The sequence below is a fragment of the Notechis scutatus genome, chromosome 4, assembly GCF_049901735.1.
Source record: "Notechis scutatus isolate UNSWTSFEM ecotype Mainland chromosome 4, rNotScu1.2, whole genome shotgun sequence".
NCBI lineage: Eukaryota > Metazoa > Chordata > Lepidosauria > Squamata > Elapidae > Notechis > Notechis scutatus.
In genome coordinates this window covers 141,514,876-141,540,348 of record NC_142012.1, presented here as the reverse complement: position 1 = coordinate 141,540,348, position 25,473 = coordinate 141,514,876, and the positions used below count along the sequence as shown (strand labels likewise).

The 25,473-nt window shown below is 36.4% G+C and overlaps 1 long non-coding RNA gene across 1 annotated transcript; it reads left to right on the top strand.

The window, feature by feature from the left end:
* Positions 1-31: 31 nt before the first annotated feature.
* Positions 32-15,948, top strand: LOC148130948 (uncharacterized). Its single transcript, XR_015749485.1, has 2 exons — positions 32-296; positions 13,726-15,948. It is a non-coding gene; the product is annotated as an uncharacterized LOC148130948 (long non-coding RNA).
* Positions 15,949-25,473: the final 9,525 nt, after the last annotated feature.

Below are 25,473 nucleotides of genomic sequence, written 5' to 3'. Positions count from 1 at the left end.
GCTTTCTTCCCCCGCCCCGCGGCCCCTCCCAGAGCGCGTGACCCAGCCTGCCTTCCAACCTCCACGATCCTCTTCCCCGCCCCACGGAGTCCACCAGTAATGAAATCGCTGCGTGGACGGACACGCGTGTGCTTCAGCTTCGCCTTCTCAAGCGCCTGAAGCCAAGGTATCCCACCAGCGCGCTTCCTTCTCTCGCTTCCCTCGCCCTGCATCTTCAGAAGAAGGAGGCCAAAGCGGGGAACGATTCCCTCCGTTTGAGGGAGAGTCCTTTGCAAAGTTTTACGTTCTTTCGACCGGTGAGGAAACTGAAGTTTCAGTGGGTTGGTGGGTTGTTTTTTTTTTTTTTTTGCGTTTATCCGACGGAAGTGGCGCTTTCCCCTTTGATAAAATGCCCGCATTTCCCCGCCCCTGCCAGAAAGCGAACAGCTTGTTCACATTTTCGGGGGCCTCTACGGAGGTCCTCATGGGAACAATTACTTGAGGCATAGCTCAGTATGGTCTGGGCGTTGCACCGGGAGTGTGTGAATTGCAGACAATTTCACACACAGTTAGTTCCCATCATTTCACTGATTGCCGAAATTCTTACATTGTATGTATGTATGTGCTCTGTGTTTTGTGTTTAACCCTCTTACCTTGGGTTCAACATCAGGCAACCTAGTTGTTGTGTTGTGCCCTACCCTTGGCTTGGTTTTTTGTTTTTGTTTTGAAAAAGCATATTAGGAGACTCTGGGGGTTAATCTGGGCAGTTTAAAGCACTGCTTGATTCCATCAGCACATGCTACCCACTTCCGGGAACATCAGCAGTCACAAATCAGTTTGTCGGGGTAAAATCCCTGAGGGGAGACATGGCATTAAAGAAAAGCAGAAATGCTTGCACCGTGGAACAGAAGGTGGACAAAATTTCCTCTTAGATGGCTGCTGGCTCTTATCACAGAAAAAGGGAAGCACCAATGTATATATAGTCCTCAGCTTACGACGACGACAATGGAGCCCAAGATTTCTGTTGCTAAATGAAACATTTGTTAAATGGGCTTTGCCCCATTTTATGACCTTTCTTGCCACAATGGTTGCAGTTGTGAAGTTAGTGACCCACTTGTTAAGTGAATCTAGTTTCCTCATTGACTTCGCTTGTCAAAGGGGATCATGGGACCCAGGGACACTGCAACCAATCATAAATATGAGTCAGTTTCCAAGCAACTGAATTTTGATCACGTGACTGTGGGAAGACTGCAATGGTGTAAGTGTGAAAAGCGGTCATAAGTCACTTGTAGTGACTTTGTAACTACAGTGCCATTGTAATTTCAAACAGTCACTAAATGAAATGTTGTAAGTTGAGGACTACTATCTGTAATCTTGTGTCAGCTGCCCTTTCCTCCGCTTTGTACAATACCGTGAGGGTTCGTGTATGAGTGGTAGCTTCCTCTACTACAAAGTTGCATATCTCTGCCTGTAGCCTTGTAAATTTCATCTAATGTTGCTTGTAAATTTCATCTATTCAAAGACTTCCCCTCTTGAGAATGTGCCAGTCTTCACCTAGAAAGAGTAGCTGGTTGCTGGTAATAAGCAGTGTCTTTCATCCCGACTTCAGGATCAACCACAAGAGGAGCTTGATTTTCCTCAGCCTATCAATGCACACCAGCCTTACCAGCTTTGGTCCATGAGAAGCCCAGAGTGAGAAGACAGTCGTCCTTTGGAAATTGTCAAAAACATGAGAAAAATGCACAACGTCTATTGAAATCCTTTTGTAACAGGATATAAAACTGAGTAGTTGGCACTATGACTGGAAAGCAGAGGACAGGGTTCACAGTAATTGGATAGTTCATGGATGGATGCATTGAAAAAGGCAGTGGATATCTGGGAGTGATGGAGTTAAGAAACAATATAATTGGACCCTGGAGTATGAAATATGAGCGCATATAATAGTTATGTGTAAATGGATAGAAAGTAGTTCTTGCAGCATTTTCAACTCATCCAGGCAATGACAGAGGCTAAGAAAAGATAATAGCAATAAGACTTCACAGTGCTTTACGGCCCTCTCTAAGTGGTTTACACAGTCAGTATATTGACCCCAACAGAACAACCTGGGTCCTCATTTTACGGACCTCAGAAGGATAGAAGGCTGAGTCAATTATGAGCCTGGTAAGAGTCGAACTGCCAAATTGTAGGCAGCCAGCAGAAGTAGCTTGCAGTACTGCATTCTAACCACTGTGCCACCACAGTTCTTATGGTATAATGATATTATCCATACCATAACTAAACGGGGAAGGCATTCCTTCTGGTTTGAGCATGCAACTTTGACTCTTCATGAATTGAGGAACTTGGTTATGATCTGGAAAATTGGCACTAGTATATGTATATATGTACATGTGTATGTATATTCATATTTATTCTAGTAAATGCTAGAATAAATGCATTGAAATCTTAAATACAGGTTTTTTTTTAAAAAAATGTACACTGCTTATACGGCGGTCAGAGATGCTGGAATTGTGACGACCCAGGAAGAAGAGTTGCTAACGAAGAAGGACCAGTCAAAATTTTTACAGAGATAGAATAGAATAGAATACTTTATTGGCCAAGTGTGATTGGATACACAAGGAATTTGTCTTGATGTAAATACTCTCAGTATACATAAAGAAAAGATACATTCATCAGGAGTTGAGAATCATAAGGTACAACACTTAATAATAGTCATAGGGTACAATAAGCAATCAAATCATACTAGAAAACAGTCGATAAAAATTGTAACTAGAAAAATGATAGAAATAGATAATAGAAGAGTAAAACACTGTAAAGGTTGATGTTGAGCCAGCAAGATGAGAATGATATGATTTATCATCAGCAGTGGAAATAAGGAAAGCATGAGAGATTGACAAGTGGATATGCCCTGGGTGACAAATAGAACAACGTATATCTCAGTTCGGGAGGGGGTTGATGCGTGGCCTGATAAGCAGGGTTGTCATAGAGATCTTCCAATAGTTGCAACCAGTTAACTTGAAGCATCCTTTTGAAAACTACTCCAACAATGCATTTTTACAAATGGGAATGCAATGCAGAATATAATCGTTTGAAATTTTCATTTATTTAAATGTCATGATGTAATTTACCAGTGAAAGAAAAAAAAGTACATGGGATAAAATATAGTAAAAATAATGGTCAAAAGGTAATATATGCACACCTTTGGCAAATTGGTGTAATCTTCCAAAAAATGTTTACAAACATTCATATATAAGAATTATAAATTAAAACAATACATATGTATAACTTCTATCCTCTGAACTCCAATTCTTAAACTGAAACACCACATTGAACTGAACTTTGTGTAGGAAAAAACTTTCACTGAGATATTATTTCTTTATTGTTTATTTAATGCAATTGTCAAAGTTCAAGCTAAACACCAAAAGAAATATTATAATTTCAGTAAATTACAGTTATTGTAGGGTATGGTGTAAATCCAAATACAGGTAATCATTGACATAACAGTTCATTTAGTGACCATTTAAAGTTACAACAGCTCTGAGAAAAGTGACTTATGACCATTTTTCACACAAATGACCGTTGCAGCATCTCCATGGTCATGTGAACAAAATTTGGATGCTTGGTGACTGGTTCCTATTTATGATGGTTGCAGTATGCTGGGGTCATGTGATCACCTTTTGAGACCTTATAAGCAAAGTCAGTGAGAAAACCAGATTCACTTAACTGTGTTACTAACTTAACTGCAGTGATTCATTTAACAACTGTGGTGAGAAAGGCTGTAAAAAACAAATATTTCACTTAGCAAAATAAGTTTTGGGCTCAAACATAATGTGTAAATGAAATACAAAGAGAAAATACCGTAGGAAAATACAGAGTTGCATTAAAATAACAATAAGAATCTTATGGGAAATCCCACTGCCTATATTGAGAATATTAAAATGACATGCTATGATATGGCTCAAACATGAATTTTTAAAATTTTGCTTGGTGACAAGTACTTGAAAACTCAGTAATGTGAAAGCTATTTGTAAACCTTCAGTCAATGTAATACAGATGTTCCCTCTGGAACAGATCATATAATTAAAAAGAAAAAGTAAATGGATAGATTCATTCAACTCTAGTTCTCATTAGAAAAAATATTTCAGATATTGTCTAAGTATCATTGGGGTTTCTAATCATAGGTGATCCTAATTGTAATGATGCCAAAATATGGACACAAGCTTTGATATGCAAACCATTGCTCTTTTCTATTTGTGTTTTGATATTGCATTCAATCCATAAGGGGATGATATATGGTAGAGGAAGAGATACTTAAAAGGCATCTGATTGGTCCCCATTTGAGGCTATATTATATAAAGTTTCTTTAATGAACACTTAAATTATTTCTAAACTTAATAATTATGATGATGGCAGTGGTTGTGGAGATGATAGATGGCTGCTATTATGCATTTGCAAGTACACCTTTTCAGCTTTCTCTTAATCTTGAAGCAGGAGTTACATGTTTCTCAGCAGCTGTTCATGTATATTCAATGGATAACAGTCTGGCAGTTGTGTGCTTGCACATCTGTTTACCAAGTCAGAAATTCAAAGGCATTCAGAATGACTCCCAAAGACCCTTAGGAGACCTTTTTTTTGTTTACTTCAATACTATACGCACTACTTCAAGTCATAACTGTAGGTATTGTTGGTCCAATTTTGTTTAGATTCTACCTATCAATTTAAAGCACCATTACTCTATTCTTTAAAGCTAACATTATGATACTCCAGAAAACTGGGCTAAATTAAGGATATCTTTTCACATGATGAATTCCAGAAGGCAGAATTGTCTGGTTTGTGCACTATGCAATATAAAGCTGGCGTAATAGTCAAATGTGTGAAAAAAGCATTGACGAGCATTATACAAAAAGATACTAATTAGATTAGAATTATACAAAAAGACCTTCCTCTTCTTTAAAATATGTCAGTACTGTAAGGTTCATCTTCGTAACAATTTGACTAGCTCCTTGCAATAGTAATTTGTATTTATTAAAAGAGAAAATGTTTATCCAAAGCTGCAGATGTGGTTGAATTTCTTGTTAGCGATATCACTGGTATGAAAAAGGAATGTGCTAACTTTCTTTTTCTTTACTGTCTCTGCATGATCAGCACTTTTTGACTAAAGTCATGTTGGGTGCATGTAAGATAAGAGGAAAAAGGAGGATGTATCAAAATCTGCATGTCTGGAATTTTTGCCTGTCATTAAGCTGTGAGAGAGCTTGTCAGATGGTTTACCTATTCCTAACTAACTGAAGGTCTATGGAGATTCTCAGTCATGCAGGTCATGGTTGTCATTGTTTTCCTTGAAGATGTTTCATTTCTCATTCAAGAATCTTCTTCAGTTCTCCAGAACTTCTCCAGAACTGAAGAATTGTCTTGGATGAGAAGAGAAACCTCTTCAAGGAAAAGCAAAGAGTACCCAGTTGCCTTTTGAAAAAGCATCTCACTGGATCTATAGTATAGTGTTAACAAATTTAACAGCTGTTTGACATGGAGGTGAGTAGTTGAGCTGGTTTCTAATGCAATGGAAAAATGGTTTCTGGCTAAGACAATTTAATGACTAGGCAAACAATTCAAACCCCAAAAATATGAGGCATAATTAATTAGGAAGTTCCTCTGAATTTGTATTTATTGAATTGAAGAGCAGTGGAAGGAAGCTCTTTGAATGAACTATGGCCTTCTGAATCAGATCTTTCTGCCTCCCAGTTCTGTTGATGGTCTTCTAGATCCTCCACTCCTGTGTCTGTCTCTTTCCATGTTTGTTATCTTTTTCTAGGTTTTCAATAATAGATTTCGCTGTAATTTTGAGCAGTACTAGATCATTTTGCATACCCAGCTAATCCATGGATACATCTTGTGTGATGTTTTTATTTAGTGCTTCTTTTATCTGATAAGAAGCAATAATTATCAGTGAACGGGAATAGAATAGACAGAATATGTGCCTACTTCTTAAAAAAGCTAACCACTGCCATAGCCGAACCTCTAAGCATAATTTTTGTAAAATCTTTCAGGACGAGCTCCTTGCCAAAACTGGTCACAAGCCATGGTCATCCCCATCTTCAAAAAGGGAGACCCCAGCCTAGTTGAAAAATACAGACCAATCTCTTTATGCTGCGTCACCTGTAAAGTCATGGAATCAATTATTAACCAATCCATTATCCTCTACTTAGAGACAAACAACCTACTCTCTAATAAACAATTTGGTTTCAGAAAAAAACTATCCTCTAATCTGCAACTCTTACACTGCAAAAACATATGCACTACACAACTCGATCAGGGCAAAGCAATAGATGCAATCTACATAGACTTCTGTAAAGCCTTTGATTCAGTGGTACACAACAAATTACTCCTAAAACTAAAATTTTATGGTATCTCTGGACACCTGCATAACTGGATAGAAGCATTCCTGTCAAACAGACAACAAATGGTCAAAATTGGGAGCGTCCTATCAAATTATGTACCTATCAACAGTGGTGTCCCCCAAGGCAGTGTTCTAGGACCAACTCTCTTTATACTCTACATAAATGACCTCTGTGATCATATTAAGAGCAACTGTATTCTCTTGCTGACGATGTAAAGCTATTCAACACCACAGACAATACTGCTACCCTTCAAAAAGACCTTGACTTTGTATCAAAATGGTCAAACAAAGGGCAACTTCAAATCTCAACAAATCTCAAAAAATAAAATACAAGCTGAATAGTCAAGACCTTGTTGATGATTCAAACTCTGTAAAGGACCTTGGAGTGCTCATCTCTAATTATCTAAGTGCTAGAGACCACTGTAACTACATAGCCAAAAAGGCATTAAGAGTTGTTAAGACAATATGTTCTCTTATATTTTATTCTGGAGTGATTTTCTGATTATTATTTAAGGCATTTTCCCAGTATTGGTACTATGCAGAGTTGTTGACAATTTCTTCAACCTTTATTTTATCACATCCTGAAGACAGGAATAATTGCTGTAATTGTTTCCTTGCACCTCACTGTGGTTGGTCTGGTTCACTCTGTTATTTTTCTGTTGAGGCTGAATTAAACAGGGCATCCATTATTTGTAAATAAGACTGGGCTAAACTAATACTAGACAAAAGTCTGTTGGAGAAACTGGAGTGACTGTCATTCTATCTCTAATCTGTCATTCTATCTCTAATTTTGCCAATTGCTTACTGAAACATTGATAATCACACACATAGATTTCTCAAAGTGAACATTTTTTCTTTCAGTGACTCTTAATGTCCTCTTATCAAACTGAGGTCTCCAAACTTGGCAACTTTAAGGCTTGTGGATTTCAACTCCATAAATCTTAAAGTTGCCAACTTTGGGGACCCCTGTTTTAGATAATAAGAAATGAGACGGTTCTTTGATGGACAGTTGTTTCTTTATGTAACTTTTCCTGTATTTCCTCACTTTAAATTTGGTGTGTGTAATTTGCAATAGAGGGTTTCTTCATATTCAGTGGTACATAGGAGTATGCCCCAATCTGCTACTTGTGAGCTTCCTAGAAGCATCTAGTGCAGGAGTGGGATTCTACCAGTTCACACCTATTTGCTAGAACCAGTTGTTAACATTCTAAGCAGTTTGGAGAACCGGTTGTTGGAAGAAATTACTGGCCTAATCCTGTAAGGAAGGCAGGAAGGAAACATTCTGGTGTTGCTTACAGAAACTGCCTCTCCGTTAAACCTTATTACATTCTTGGCAGGACTAGACTTCCTGTCTCAGGAACGTCTCTGGAGTTTTTCCCCCCTCCTTTGCTGGTACTTTGTGTGGATTGACCATTCAAAGTTACAATGGCACTGAAAAAAGTGACTTATGACCATTTTTCACACTTACAACTGTTGCAGCATCCCCACAGTCATGAGAGGCCAGGCAAGGAGATGCATGCCTCAATGTGAGTGATATTGAGTTGGCCACACCCAGCCAATAACATGACCAACAAGCCATGTCCACCCAGTCACATGACCACCAAGCCACACCCACCACCTAGGCCATGTCCACAGAACCGGTTGTTAAAAAATTTGAATTCCACCCCTGATCTAGTGGTCTACCATGTGAAATGGAGGGCTGCCTAGAAGATCCTCTAGGTAAGATCCAGCAAGGTTCTTCTCAAATTTTCAGTGGGTTTTCTCTTGGGTAAGTGTGCAGTATATATACAAACACAAAGATGCATAGAGATATTCATTGATTCAGTCTCTGATTGTTTCATTGATTTAGTCATCAGATTTATACAGCTTTCCTTATCACAAAAGTGATTCTGGCCAGTGTACATTAAAAGTATATAAAACAGTAATCTAAAAATATATTGAAATACTCATATTACAATTAAAAGACAGTGAGATAGTAATATGTATTAATAACAGTGGAACTTACCAAATATAGACAGGTTGAAAAATATATAAGAGATATTTCTTGTTTATTTATTTTTTTATATTAGAAAGGGATGGCTGCGGAGTATGGTTAAAAAAAGTTAATATGGGCCACAGTGCACATAAAAGCACCAATCACATCATTATGTCCACCTTGTGATTTCTTTTATGATACTCTGTCATGTGGGTACAATGGTTAGAATGCAGTATTGCATGCTAACTCTGCTGATACCCAGGAGTTCGATCCCGATCGGCTCAAGCCTTCCATCCTTTGAAAGTCAATAAAATGAGGACCCAGATTGTTGAGGGCAATATGCTGACATTGCAAAACACTCAGAGAGTGTTATAAAGCATTATGGAGTGGTATATCACTTGAAGTACTATTGCTATATTACTTCTCATTATCTGCTTCCTCCTTTTGTTCTTTCCCTTCTTTTTCCTTTTTGTTAAAGTTAAGAAAATAAGCTACTTGGAATGAAGTTCTATTTGTTCTACTCCACAATGGTATTATACAGTATAAAATATGGAAATGTCAAAATAAAGTTGAGGAACAGATATCAGTAAAATGGATATCTCTAGGAGAATATGGAACCCCTGTATGGGAATCCCATTTTTTAAAATAATAGTTAACCTAATTCTTTTGTTATAGCTCACCTTATATTGTGTTCTGGGCATGAGGTTTAAAAAAGTAGTCAAATCTAGAAGCAATTTGAAAAAGAGAATCATTGATAATCAGGAAACTGGAAACAAGTCCTGAAGGAGAAAAGAAAGAAGACGAAACCAGGATAAAAGGTGAAGCTATGATAGCCCTCATCAAGTACCTGAATACCTTTTATATTGCAAAGAGCCAGCACCAGGTTTCTAACATCCCAGGATACAGAACATGGAATAATGATCAAATCTTGCAAGATTTGGGCTTTTTCGCATGCAACTTCATAATATTTCAGGGCTAAAATCTTTGACATTTCATAAGATGTGTTGATTTCAGAAGATTTCAGCTATTTTTAGTTTTGACAGAAGGCGTATTATTGTAGAAGTTTGTACAAAGATATGTGATGCCTGAAAAGGCTATAGAAAAAAAGAGCAAACTATTTTAAAATAATAGACATACTTTTATCCCCAGGATCTTTGCTGTGCCTATCCTAATTAGGCGTATGAATCATGCATTTACAAGGTGCAAGTTTAAGATGTTCAGACATACTTCTCTTTACACTTTTTAAATTGGAAAATAGACAGACTATCAGAGATACTATATTTCTCTGGTAGCTTCTATATATGATGACTTTACTTCTAGCCTGGGAGGAAGTCATCTTGGAGTTCAGCATGAGAAATCTCTTTTAACTGTTTGATCTGCTATTTTATTTTTAATACATGTTTTTGTTTGCGTTCTATTTAAAAAAAATCTTTTTTGTACTTCTATATTTTATATAAGCCATTTTGAAGCTGTTGTGAATGAGGGAGGTAAATATGGAAATAAATCACTTAGAGATGCAAATAACTTCATTTGTTAAACCATTCCAATGTTTATTGTATTATCTCCATCTGAGTGTGAAGGATAAATCCCCCCTAATAACAATAATGCTTTATTTATAAACAATTCACACTATAAGAGAAATAAGTAAACAACAAAAATAGAATTCACTCTCCCACAAAGTGAAATTTGCATAATGCAAGAGCAAACTGAAGAATTTTTTCCATTGCTTTAGATACATTTTTGACTATTTCTTCCAAAAGCTGTTATAATAAGGACTTTGAAGATAACTGAAATTACCATATTTTAAAAAAGATTATTTTAAAGCTCATTTCAAAGTACCTTTAAATATGTGTATGACATTATATGTATATCTTTTCTGTGCTGTGAGAACTTAAACTGAATGTTATCCAACAGAATATGTAACAGAATTCTTGGCGTATGCTTCTGTTTCAAGAGCAGTGATTTAGAGCCAAGATGTCACCAAGGAAGGGGAGAACAGTGTGTGCTTTTAATGCTTTTCCCTGCTGGTCATTTTTCTATTGCATCTCCCTCAGCTGTTGCTTCTTGCTCAATTCAAGATTCGCACTGATATAGCGCAATGGAGTTGGAGAGAAGAATGGAATTAGAGAAATGGTGGTGAGAAAATGCATTGTAGCCCCTTTTCTTTCCATCTAGCAGTTCTTTAATCCCAATCTCCCTGTCCATGAGTAATTTTACTAAATAAGTAGTAGTCATACTTAATTAAATCTCTATTAGTCAAGTTGTTCTTTATCTTTAGTTTTCTTTTTAGACCAAGAATTTGAAACAGACCATCTGTTTCTTAATCCATGCTGAGTTATTTATTTCCCTATTTTTGCCAAGATAGAGTTTCTGTATCTACACTTGTCAATAACAAAAGGATATGAGAGGGGATCTGGATCTGGATAAATATAAGGAATAATAGAAACATCAGATTAGAATATATGCGTTGTTCAATAATCAACAGTCAGTTTGATGACATATTGATTCATAAAAAAATAGAAAAATTATGAGCATTTGGGTTGTATTTTATAAAGTAGAATAATATAAAATTCATGGAAATGTAAAAATATACATAATAGTAACTGATGATGATTACATTGCTTAACCAATAATTCCAAATTAAATTCCCAAACTAAGAGATGATACGTTTTTTAAAAATGAAATAAAGCATATGGACATAAATACTGTATATTAGTTCTTCTTGCATCTAAATACATTGTTTTCTATTTGTAGATAATTGCTATTACACTTAGTTATCATCAATCCGAAGTTTTAAATTCAAAGGTGGCTGGCAATGGTATGTGTTGGTAAAGTCATAAAAGAACTATCAGATTAGGGCAAATCTGGCACAAATGGTTGACCTGCAGGGCAACCAAATATTGTTTGAAATATGTGACAGCAAATGTACTCTGTGTGGCAATGAGCATGGACCCTATTCTTGGAAATTTTGATAAGATGATTATGATACGCCTTGGAACAGGGGTTCTCAACCTCTGGGTCATGGCGCACTAGCGGGCCATGAGGTGTTTGCAACTGGGCTGCAGCAATGATGCATGCACATCCCCACATGCATGAGCAGCGAGTAAGCATGTGTATGTGCACTCAATTTGCATGAGCGGCATGTGTGCACACCGCTTGTGCAGATGGAGCTGCACACATGCACGCTTGCTGGATACTTGTGCAGATCCATCTCCCCTTCTCAAACACCGCTGGTTGGCAACATTGAAAAGTTTGGGAACTCTGCCTTGGATTTACCAGTTTGCTCCTTTTCTATCCATACATTAGAATTATACTTTATTACATCGGTGTCAAACTTGGAGTGTCACATTGCTGTCACATAACATTTCGTGTTGTTTTTCCCATTCATGGAGCTGGGGTGGGCATGGCCTGCATAAGACACATCCGGCTCATGGGCTGCTAGTTTGACACCCCTGCGTTACTATCTGTCCTCTGAGTGAGAAGCTATAAAAATTAGAAATATACTTTAAGCAGTGCTAAGCTGTGGATCAAGAACTGTGGAGTAAGCTTGTAGCCCAATATGCTTAGCACAGGACATGAAGAAAATATTAAACATACTCGTTTTTTTAAAAGCACCTGGAGATTATTGTGGCTTGTGTGTTTGATTTAATGAGCTTATCTGCTGTTGTTTTTTTTTGCCTCTTTCAGTTTTCTACACTTCCCAGTGTCCACTGGAGTTAGCCCCCCCCCCCTAAATTTAATAAATAATAATTCTACAAAACGTCATAATAAACATTCATATTTTTGTAAATATAACATTTATTTAATATTTAGTTTATTATAAATATATAATAAAGATCTAATAAACTTATCTAAGAAAAAAGAGCCTTTGATTCAATCATGGCCAGAAAATCCTCCGGTATTTTTAGCAGCATTCAGATGCAATAACAAGAAACTCAGAAAATTGTTCATATTGCTACACCATCCCATTTGAATATGTGGTATTTGTGGATTCATAAATGTTCTATTAGCTTTGGCAATATTTTATGAATACGAATTTTAATTCTTTTATAGGTGTTGCCACAACTGACAATACTGCACTGATAAAGAGTTTCAATATCAGAATTTTCGTTAGGAATTATTCTATTCCATGAAAGCAACTTTTTCCCATTGCCAAATAGTTCTTGTTGCTCAATACAGTTACTCTAAGAAGTTCATTTAAAGGGTGCAGGATGTCCTACAAGATATTCCAAAGCATTGCACCATAGCCTTGAATTTCTTTAAATCAACAACAGATGTTGGGGGTGGAGGATATTAATTCCTAAAATACTTCAACTTTCTTTCAATGAGGACTCACTTCGTGTTAATTTATGAAATGACACTGATATATGTGGTATTTTTTTAGTGATAGGCATTTTTTGTGTGTTTAGTTTTCAACCTGCAGCTTTTAAACTTGCTAGAACTTTGGGCAAGTCTTTGGACAGATTCATCTTAAATTAATCCTGAAAATTCAAATCCTCACCAGCTGCATACATACTCCTTTGGAACATCTTGGGAGTACTAGAAATCCTAAATGGTATTCTTTTATAAAAATGTAGCAAATTGTGTAGTAAAGGTAGGTGACTGCACAATCTGGGATGGTTAGCTTTTCTAAAACACAGGGCTAGATCAGGCAGCAAGAATACTGTAGTGAGCACATGCAAGCAGGGGTGGGTTTCTACCAGTTCTGTCCACCTCTGTAGAACCGGTAGCTTTGAAGAGCAGCAGACATAGAACCGGTTCTATGTCTGCTGATGTTTTTGCTTACCCGCCCACCCGGGCTGTTACCTGATCTTTATTTCCTGATTTTTCAACAAACGAGGCACAGCCGCAGTTTAAAAAAAGCAGGAAAAGAGGGCTGTTTCAAAGGCTGCTTCTCTGCACGCAGCGTGCTGATGACGATTTACAGGCGCGTGGCTCCCAGAGTGCAGGGAAGCTTGTAAATCCCAAACCGGTAGTTAACCCTGTCGTATCCCACCCCTGCATGCAAGTCGTTATGGAATATCATTTATACTATAATAGGAAGGAAGTATCTCTCCCTTTTCATGTGTTCCCTTTTCAAGTCTTCACATGAGTGACTTGTTTCACTTTTCTTTAGTGTGACTAGTTTTCTGGTTCATTGATTGCTTTATTCATTTTATATGGGGCTATTATTCTGAAATTCTTTTACTTTAAGACTAATATCATCCTAACTATGAATTTTATACTAAATAGAATAGGAAGTGTATTGACACTGTTGAACTTTTGTGTTGGAGAAGAGACTCTTGGGAATACCAAAGAAATGGATTATTGAACAAATCAGTCCTTAGGAGAACCCACTTAGGGCACACTTGACCAAACTCAAATTATTCTCTTTCAGAAACATTATATGAAGACCCAGCTCTCTTGAGAAAGGTCTAAAGCTGGAAAATGTGAAAGGAAAGAGAAAGAGGACAAGAACAGCAGCAAAGTGGATAGACTCAGCTACAGTGGGGATAAGTGCACATCTGGAAGATTTGAAATAACATTAAGGACAGATCATCATGGAGAAAATCATCTATATTGTTGTTATGATTTGACAATGACTTGATGGCATATAATCAATAATCAATCATTCTTTCTTAAGCAACATTTTTTTCAGAGGAATGACAAAGGCTTTTGTTCTTTGTTGGGCTACATAGAGACTTATTCCACATGGCACATTAGTTCTATTGTTAGAGCTGCCTCTTATCTAAGAAGAGTGTTATATGTCCAAGAGAATACATATTTTAAATTCACATTCACTGCCTATGGCTATAAATATCCTAAGTACATTTTTCCAGCCAGTCTTTCCAACAATATTTATTAGAAATGAGCAAGCTCTGGAAATTTCCATTGCAATATAATGAAAATGTGATTATATTCTGTGCCATTGTAAAACACCCAGTAGGGCCATTTACTTGTCAAGATGCAACTAGAAAATGTAGCAGAGTTACCAAGCAAACAATTGTTTTCCCCAACCCACAAATGCTTGTGTTATCACCATGCATTGCAATTTTGCAACTTCTCTTATCTCTCTATTATAAAGTATCATGGTCTTAGCAGGACATGCTGCCCTCTGTGTGCAATTTTTTTTACCAATGCATCTTAAAACAACTAAGTTATATTGGTGCAAATTACCTTAAATGATATGTACCATCACATATATTTAGTATATGCTCATAAACAACATGACAATGTAATCTAGACAGTCATTTTAAATATACTCCCAAATCAGGAAAAAAAATTCAAGATTTCAAGATCCCCAGATGGCTGATAGCAGTAACCTTAGCAGGCTCAAACAAGTTATAATATGGATCATAATTCATTGTATATAGGAACAGTATTTGGGATTGCAAAACTCCAGTTGGCCACTAGATTAGAGGAAAGACCTAGTTATTAGTGTATCTATTGTCATATAATGATCATTAACATTTTTGCAACCCAGTTAAATTCTGCCTGCCTGAGCACTTTTGCACATTAATTAATAAAACAGTTATACAGAGAGACAGTTTGATGTAGTTGTTAAAGGCAGAAGGGTAGAAACTGGGAGACTGTGAGATCTAGTCCTGTCATAGGCATAAAGCCAGCTGGGTGACTGTGGGCAGTTTCTTTCTCTCAACCTCTAGGAGGAAGAAGGCAAGGACAAATAATTGTTGAAAAAGTTGTCAAAAATATCTGCAGGTTTTGTCCAAGTTAGGAGTTAAGATTGACTAAAAGACATAGATTAATGTGCCCATTTTTTTCCTTCAAAATTTGGTCAGCTAGTATATGACAAACAAAGGAAAATGCAAAACAAACAAGTTGTCTTTAAGTTCATTTAATATATTCACCACATGAAGTGAAATAATATTTACTATCAATTGCTGTGATCTTCACTTAGTTATCCTGAACCTCTGAAACTGCTATGAAAATATAAGTAACTCCAAAGAGAAAATGTAATTTTTTTTGGGTTGGGCTGAGCTGGGGCAAAACAATAGGGAAAAAACATGACAAGAATCTAAGTTTACTGTATAGAAATCCAGTATCTTAATATTTTTTGCCGTTTTTCCAGGGTACCTACAGGATTATCTTCTCCAAACAGAGTTGGTTTGACCTATCTAGGATACTTCTAGTGAAAAAAAAATACTTATAGTACATTACTGAAAGGTTCAGAGGAATTATAACTACTTCCCAATGGAGGTAGAACTAATCCCTCTCTTTCTGTTTTTTTTAGATAGATGTTAAAAACCGAATTATCTTGGAAGAGTTTTCTTATGTTTCTAACTGATGTCATCTTTTTCCTTATTATTCACTGATTAAACTTATCTTTCTTGTTATGTACTGTTTATTTGCTATTGGTGGTTTTTGACAATGTTCCTACTCTATTATTGTTGTAATTGTGATAGATTTTTATTTTTGATAGATTGTATAAACTGCAGCAAAATAGATATGTATTTAATCAATAAAATAATGAAGCAGTATTTCAATCTGTAAATAGCAAATTAGTGCCAATGAAATGTGATGTTTCCTTCTATTGATTATGGCTTGATATAATTTTGGAATCTTTGGATACAATTTATATAAAATTATGTTAAACAGGTAACCAATTTTCTGATGGCCTTTTTTCAGCAAATTTATAAACTCTGATGACCTACCTTTGAGTCTTTTTTTTTTTTTAAAAAAAAAAAAACAAGTTTTATTCAGTTTTCCATATTTTAACGTCTCTTTTTAGTGAACAGCATGATTACAGGTTTCACATATACATACAAATATAACCATGGTTACATATTCAATTTTTATATCCAATTCCTTATCTTAACAGTGCTTTTATACATTTTCTATTTTATTGTATTATTCTAAATATTTATCTCATTATTTGATAACTTCATAATCATTATACTGTAATACTTTTAATTGTCACATTTGTATATTTCATCTTAAATTCTAATTAAAAAAAGACACTTCTATAAATTGGTTTCCCCCCTAAAATCTCAATATAAATGCGCCACCTCCAAGTTATAAATTCATTTATTTTTCACTCCTTTTAAATCTCGTTAAAACATTTAACATTATTACCTAAAACATTAAACTTAATAATCCCTTTAAAACTACATAGCATATATAAATCAGATTCTGCATGATTTTTCTCCTTTTAAATTTCATTAAATTTCCCCCCCCCCAAAGGACATATTAATCTACTCATTCAAATAGTAAAACAATCCTAAGCCCTAAAGTTAGTTCCATTTCAGCTCTCCTCCTATATCATTTCATTTATTTCCATATATTTAATACACATATTCCATTAATTATTCCATTCATATTTAAACCAAAAAAGCCAACATTCCAATCTTAAAAATATTTCAATATATCTAATATACGTATTCCATTATTTGTTACAATTATCTCTCTACATAAAGAGGAAAAGCATTAGATTTCATTATCCAAAAAATAACAATTCTGTTTTTCCATCTTGTCAGTCTATATGTCCCTACTTTGTAACTATAAATTTATTTATATTACCCCTCAATACCTTGCAGAATCCCCTTTCTATATAATAATCACCCATTATGTGTCCAATTAAGGATTTCCCCATTTTTTTTACAGTTCCCATATTTCTTTGTTTCCAAATCCTGTTTCTTGTCCCTTCTTTCCCCCTGTCTTTTGTCCTTTATTCTTTCATTCCAGTTTTTATCCCTCTCTCTATTTATAGCTTCCTTTCGCCCTTTGAATTTCTGCTGACTCTTTTTCTCTTTTTTACTTTTTCGGATATTCCCCTTTTTATTTAATTTCTTAAATCTCCTGTATTTATTTCCAACTCTTTTCTTCTTTCTTTCAACAGTTCTTTGTTCTCTATGGTCACTAAAGATGGCCCCTTCTATGATTTGCTCCACCTCCTCTTCTGCCTTTTGTCTTTGTTGTTCATATTGTGCTGTAGCATTTTCAATAAATTTTAAAGCAAAACCCAGCGATTCACCTCGTTCTTGTAGTGTTTCTTTCATTTTTCTGAGTTCCATTTTTAATGCCAGAAGACAAATCACCATTTTACAACTTTCTGATTCCCAATTTAATCCAAATAGTATCTTTAAAGTTTATTTCCAACAGTCAACTTTTCTTCCTCTCAAGTTTTTAAGTCTCCACTAATCCAGTGCCAAATTCATGTCAGAATCAGCAACTAATCCAAAGGCAGAATCTTCCTAATTCTTTGTTACAATGTTTCAATTTTTCAAAGTTCTTGCTTTATTGTATCAATTTCCATGCAATTTCAAGAAACGATTTTTTTTTAAAAAAACCTGTTGAGTTTAACTGAGATGGCGCTCTTTATTATGCTAAGTCTTCACCCCCTCTTTTCTTCTTTCTTCTCTATTATTCAGACCTTTTTAAACCACAATTTTCCAAGAAGAAAAAGATCAAATCCCGTTGATATTAAATTTCCTCTTTAACGGTCTATAGTTCAGCTTTATTAGTGCCAATACAAAATCAAAGTAGACTTATCCAAGTTGATTATATAGTTCCTTCTCCAGCTTCTACCTTTTGCGGTTTCGAAGCTGCAACGCTATCAAAAGCAATTTAGACCTTTTTTTTCTCTTTCTCTTCTCCGCTTAGATCCTTTCTTAAAGATTCTTTGAAATGTTAATCCTGTGGGTATCTTCCATTTGATTATATCGTCCCGTTTCTCCTGCTGTTCGCTTCTTTCTCTCTCTCTCTCTCCTGCACAATCTTATTCCAGTCTTCCCCTTCAGGGTGGCCATTTTAGACCACCGCTTCAGGCGTTTTTGGGAGGGAGCAATTGCCAAGCTGGGGAGGGGATTTGCGATTCCCGTCTACCCAGCTGACAGTCTCCCCTTCCTCCGCCACCCCTACAAGGTAGCTTCTGCCCTGAATCCAAAGGATTGGGGCTCTCCGACGCCGAAGCATGAACCAAAGCCACGCACAATCACGGTCAGCAGTAGATCTTTGGGGAAGCTCAAAATAGAAAGTCTCTTAAACTCATAAAAGATATATCAGTTCCCTAGCATAACTCAACACAGCTACAGTATATATATGCATGAGAAAGAATATAATTGGAATAAAATGCCAATTCTTATGTTATTTGAAGTTTCATTTCTTCAAAGTATTGAAGTAAGAAGTCTGGTTTGATTGATTTTAATCATATTTTGACTAAATAAGTTGCCAATGCTCTCCTCTGGTGTAAGAATGTAGTGAACCTCCAGCAGAACTAGATGGATGTTCAAATTATCTGTTTGGGTCAACTGAAACAAATCAGTGATACAACTGGAACAAATTAACCTGTCACCTCTGTGGCCACTAACACTGCTGCTTTTCTTCCTGCTTCCTGCCTGATAAATATGATGACAATCCAGAGATATCCAAAGGTCAGATATTCATCACCCAGTGTGAATTATACATTTCATTGTGAATAGCTGAGCCGTGAGGTGGTACACTAAAAACATGCCCAGCTTAAAATGTAGGGAATCATATTCTACTCATGTGCAAATTAGATCAACTGGTTATCACTAAAGTTTCTCGAAAGTTCATTGTTCCTTCCCTCTTCCAGCCTTGTACCTATGACCAGAGTAGCATCCAAAACTCTATTTTGGATAAACTTCTTATGAGAGAACCTGTCCTTGTCCAACCGGTCTGAGTAACACATATTAGATATGCTCTTTTTTCCTTATTTAAACTGTCTTAAACATGGATTTGAAAACATTTTTTAAAAAAATATTTTTGATGGGAAGAAAAAACAAATAGCAAATTCACATCCTACTTTCATAAAGATATGCTATGTTCTTTGAACACTTATGAATACCACCATTAATAGTACTGATCATTAAATTTCTTGCAATATACCTGTTTCTATTCAAAATTAATTTAATGAAGATTCAAATTTGTTGCAATATTTTTATATCCCCTTTCTGTTCAGAATTAGATTAATGATGATGCAGAATGAAAAAAATGCAGGCAAAAACCAGAGTCTTGAGTAATCAAAACTGGGAATTTGCTCAGTTTAAATGTTCTTGTCCATGCAAAATAACATTTGGTTCATTACACACCACTGCTTTCTTATTAACAACCAATTAAATGCAAAAGATGGCAAACAACCAAGCTAAAAAGAAATTATAGGAAGTACGTTAGATTGTGCTTTTCTGAGATGTTTCTATGAAGTCTTAGAAGGCCTGCAAAACCATGATATAGAACTTTTTGTTCTTTACAAATCCATTCCAGGAAAGTGATAAGCTTCTAATTAAAACAGCTAGCGAAAATCCCTCTCTAAACAATGCCTTGTGCATGGAAAAATTTGGGCTTGCTGTAAGACAGGAATAAACACACACACACACACACACACACACACACACACAGAGAGAGAGACAAATATATGCATTTAATTTTTGTACTTGTTCTTTAAAGGATGTTGAAAAAGAATGACAGGCACTGTTTGGCAATCATTAAGCCCTCTTTGCTTGCAATTTAACAGCACCTGAATGACCTAACAACTCTAATGTTACTCTTACAATGATGGTCCATACTTTAAATCTTATTATTCAACTGTTTTGTGATCTTCAAAATACTGAAACTTCCTTTCTTAAACTGCTACATTGCATCCTTTAAAATGTAACATTTGCTTTATAAATAAATACCATATAAATTTAATAAATAACATAACTAATAGCCTTCCTCCCTTTTTTTCCAAATACATGTTTATATATTTATATGTTTCATCTAAACAATCCAGGTATTGGTATTTATTAGCTAATTGCTGCCCTCAAAATATTCACAGGTCTATCTTTGTGGAGAAGATTTTGTCCCCATCTTAATTTTTGTAAAGGCCTTAAAGAAAAAAAAAAGATCTAAAAATGTCTTGAACTTTTCCAAGATGTGAGATTTATATGTTTTGGGTTGGAGCTAATTACTCAAGTAACATCAGTTTGTGCATGGCTTCAATATTTTGTGACAGTTTTACTTCTCTACCTTTCCATCTTATCACTGCACATTGTCACTTCACACTTCAAGTACTATGACAGCTGATAGTTGAACAAGTTAGGTATGCATTATTCTGACTCTCATATCTATCTGTTAGCTTTAGATAGTTCAACTCATCCCTCCATTGTACAGATTAACCCCAAAAACTTTAACCTTAGACTGTCTACTATTGACCTCATCCCCTTCCTGAGAGGTCTGTAGGGGGCGTGCATAAGCGCACCAATGTGCCAACCGTGCCTGTCCTATTGTTTCTTTTATTTTTTATTTTTCTTACATGTATCCATGTATTCATAACTATGTTTTAGTTATACCTATTATCTTGTAAGCAATTGACAAAAATAAATAAATAAATAAAAATAAAATAAAATAAAATAAAATAAATAAAAATCTTCCAAATTTTGCTTCCAGAATTTACAACCAATGTGGCCAAAAGAAGTTGCTGGCTAAGGAATCTGGAAAGTATACTTCCAACACATCTGCAGAATAGCTTTCCAGCTCTGTTCTCCTGTGCAGGCAACAAAAGAAGACCCAGTCAATCAGCTGGGACTTGGGAGGCAGAGAATAGATGGGGGCAGTGCCAGTCAGAGATAGTATTTGCTGGTTCTCCAAACTAAATTTTTTTGCTACCAGTTCTCCAGAACTGGTCAGAACCTGCTGAATACCACCTCTGCTTTCAGGATATTCAGAAAAACAGAATTGTGAAGGTTGTGTGATGCAGTGGAGCCAGGCCTTCTGAAGCCTATATCTCTAGTATGGCAGTAGTGGAGTTAGAGTGGAGACGCCCGTCTGGTCAGGCTGGGTTGTCCTTTATGCAGGAAAGGACTGGCTAAATGACTAGAAGGTTGTTCTGCCACTGGGAGGCCTTGTCAACAATTGGGCTTTTGAGTTGGCACATTGTTATCACCTCTTGGTGGAGTTAATCAATTCAAAAGACTTTGGCTTATATAAACAATGTTGCATGTATGACAAGGCAAAAGAAGAATTAGATTGTGTGAACATTTTTTGTTCAGAATTCAGGCCTGGGCATGGGACACAGGTGACATTAGTTGATGACCTATTTCACAATCTTAAAGAGGAAGCTGGCCTGCCCCCACCATGTTGAAATTCTCAATGGTCTTCAGTATCATTTATCTTAGTATCCTTCCCATTGGAAATTGGAAGTCTTGTGTCTCTTTGGTTCCTCTCCTTCCCTAATGGGCATCTATAAACATATATTCTGATGTAGTGGATAGCCTACCCCCCCCAAAAAAAAAAAAAACAGTGAAGAATTTTGGCTTTAAAGATTTTAAGAAATTGTGCTATTAATGATTCTGAAATGTAATTAGAGGTACATTTTGTAAATGCCAAATGGCTGGTGGCAATGAACACAGCCACTTTGAAAACTAGAATGAGATTAAACTATCCTGTTGTTATAAAATTATCTGATTATACATGTACATATACACACATATAAAGAAATACTGCTGGCTTAAGGCAAACATTTTGGCTAGCAACTTTGGATCTTACAGTAATGATTGCAAATAGAACAAAACAGAGCAGTTAATATCTGAGTTGCAGTGATTTCCTTGGGTTCAAGAAAAGAATACAGAAACCCTTTCTCTAGGTTTCTTTTGCTCATTTTAAAACTTTTACTAAAATGTTTGAAGCAAAGTAAATGGTGCATTTTCACTCCAAATTGCAGGACACAGAGTAATTGCTTTAAATTACAGGGAAGCAGATTTCACTTGAATGTTAGCAGGGAAAAACCAACAGGCAGAATAATTTCAGAAAAACCAACCATCAAGGCTAGTGGTGAACTTCCCCTTCCTCATGTTTTCAAGAGATAACTTGATAAATACTGATTATCAGTGTTGGAAGGGACCTTGTAGGTCACCTAGTCCAATCCATACATGTAAGGGGTGTTTTAACAATAATGAGTAGGGATTGACTTGGTAGTTCAACTGGCTTTTCCAACTCTATGCTTCTATAAATACAGGATAAATAAAATCTTGGTTGTGGTATACAGGTAATCCTTGACTTACAACTATTTGTTTAGTGACCATTTGAAGTTACAACAGCATTGAATAAAGGGACTTATGACCGGTTTCCAGACTTACAACCATTGCAGCATCCCCATGAGTATGTGATCAAAATTCAGGCAGTTGGCAACTGGCATGTATTTATGACGGTTCCAGTGTCCTGGGATTAAGTGATCACCATTTGTAACCTTCCCAGCTGGTTTCTGACAAGCAAAGTCAATGAGAGGAACCAGATGACTATATCATTCAGTTGATACTTGTGGCAAAAAAGGTTGTAAAATGGGACAAAACTCACTTTACTGTGTTGCTTGGCAACAGAAAATGTGGAGTCAGTTGTGGTCATAAATCGAGGACTACCTGTATTAAGAACTTTCAGAATAATATTTTTTTTTTGAAAAAAGGCACCTGCTGACTGAGCTGTGCAATGATGAACACAATGAAAGAAGTGAAGAATGCATTCTGCATCTATAGCTTAAAGCATAGAATATACTGTTGTGACCTTTTTCTACTGCTTGGATTGTAAGGGTCAGTTCTTAACTGTGATGACTTTTGGATACATCGTCCAAATTGTTCATTGGTGTTGCAGATTAGAGGAAGGATAAACCAAGTCGTGGCTTCCACTTCTATTTTTCTACTGTTACATACATAACACAGACCTGTATCCCTTTGGGACTATCCATGCTAATTACAGGCAACTTTGTTTCCATTGGATTTAGAAGCATTTCGCTATAGATAGAGGTAGATAGATAATATAGAGTGTTGTTTACTCATTGGCCCTTTTATATCTTCCCTATTGTTGATGTGTATGTGTGAAATGATTCACTTAACTGACAAAAAATGGTTGTGAAATCAGGTGCAACTCACTTAACAATTGTGGCAGTAAGTCGAGGACTACTTGAACACTGATATAATTGAGATGCTTTTTCAGAAGTGCTTCCTTAGTGACTGCCTTATTTAGTGCCTGTTTGTAAGTATAATGATGATGATGATGGTGGTGAAAAAAGTAAGTGTACAATTAATTTATGGCCTTTGCAGGTCAGTAAAGCAAAGCAAAGCAAAGCTGAAGTAAGAGGTGATGTTCCACTTAGCGACTGCTTCATTGAACAAGTGAGTTGCTCGTTCCATCTGTGATAGCTAAATTAGGACTACCTGAACAGTAAAAGAAAAAAAAAGCATAATCTCCAGACAGTTCATTCGCTTTAAGTAATATGTCAGATTATTTTAAAAGTGAAACATGAATGTCAGCCCTATTCCTTCATGGATTCATTGATTACAAAATACCCAAATTTGTTCCCATCCTAAAAGCACTCAATTTTGTATGGCATTTTCTTTGATTTGTCTTATTTTTTGTAGCATCAGATTCTTTTTCTTCCCTGATTTGTTCCTAAAGGGCATTCTGATGTTTCTCTCTTCCAAAACAGATTTTTCTTTATGAAAACAATCCCGTGTGTGTGTGTGTGTGTGTGTGTGTGTGTGTGTATATTTGTTTTCTTAAGTTTTCCCGGGTACTTACATGTATGGCCTTCGGCTTTGTTTGGGTATTTTCCCACGTCATTGTAGTTGTTCTTTTAAAGTTGTAGCAACATTTCAGCAGAATCTCATCTGCCATCATCAGGCTTCTGTATAGTGTTCGTCTGTGAGTCAGACTTTTACAGTGGTTTCAGATTTAAATTTGGGGCAGCCTATTGCTGTGCCAGAATGGTTTTTTCTTTATCCTGATTGGTTGAGAGTCTTGGTCTGTGTTTATTGGTCTCGGAGTTTGCTGTGTTCTGCTTGATTGGTGTCTCTAATATCTTCTGTCTGTTTTTTGGCTCTTTTTGTATCTTGATTGGCTGGCAGCATTGTGTTACTTTATTGGAGGCCTTTAGTGCAGCTTGGCTTCGGGTAAATGGACAGCTATCATTAGTTAGGAAGCTGGGTTTCATCTGGGTGCCTGGTTGGGGTGTGTTTGAGCTGGAGGTATCAGGGGGGGATCTGTTTGTGCCCAGGTGTTTGCCTGGCTTGTGGTGTGGAGATTTTTTTGTTTGTGAGTGCAGGCTTCCAAATGATTGACAGCCTGGTGGAATCATCTCTTCTATTCATGCTTTCTGGTCTTTTTTCAATCTCTATGGCTTCTCTGATGATTCTGTGGCTAGGGTTTTCTATAGTGGCTAGGGTTTTGGTGCCATTGAAGTTGATGCTATGACCTGTGGCTTCCATGTGTTGGACTAGTGAGGAAGTGTGTTCCAGCTTTTTGACTGCATTTTTGTGTTCATCCAGGTGGGTACTTATTCTTCTATTGGTCTGTCCAATGTATGTGGCTGGGCATGATGCACAGGGGACTTCGTATATGCCTTGGTTTTCCAGGTCAATTTTATCTTTGGTGTTGCTAAGGATGGCTGCTATTTTTCTGTCTGTTTTGAAGGCAGTCTTGATGTGATGTCTGTGTAGTACCTTACTAATTTTGTCTGTAGTACCTCTTATGTAGGGCAGGACAGCTGTTCCATAGGTCTGTTCATCTTCTGGGTCTCTATTATGTTTCAGTGTGTTTTTGTGGATCAAGCTGGTGATTTTGCTTTTGTGGAAGCCGTTGGCTGTCAGTACTTTAGTCAGGGTGCATAGTTCAGTCTTAATGTGTGTCTTGTCTGCCAGGCGTTTGGTTCTGGTGATTAGTGTTTTAGCCACGGAGTTTATCTGTGCTGGGTGGTGGTGGGATTGGACGTTGAGGTAGCGGTTAGTGTGTGTTTTCTTCTGGTATACGGTGTGTCCTAGTGTGCCATCTGTTTTTTTGTAGATTAGTACATCTAGGAATGGTAGTTGTTTGTTTGTTTCCGTTTCCATGGTGAACTTGATTTTGGGGTGTGTGCTGTTTAGGTGTGTTAGGAAATTGTTTAGGTTTTCTTTTCCATGGGGCCAAATCACAAATGTGTCATCGATGTATCTTAACCATAGTTTGGGTTTGTGGATGGCATTGGCCAGGGCTCTGGATTCGAATTCTTCCATGAACAGGTTTGCAATGACGGGTGACAGTGGTGATCCCATAGGGGCTCCTTCAATTTGTTTGTATCTTTGTCCTTTGTATATGAAATATGTGTTGGTTAAGCAGTGTTCTGTTAGTTCCATGAGGTGTTTAGCTGGTTGGTATTTATTTT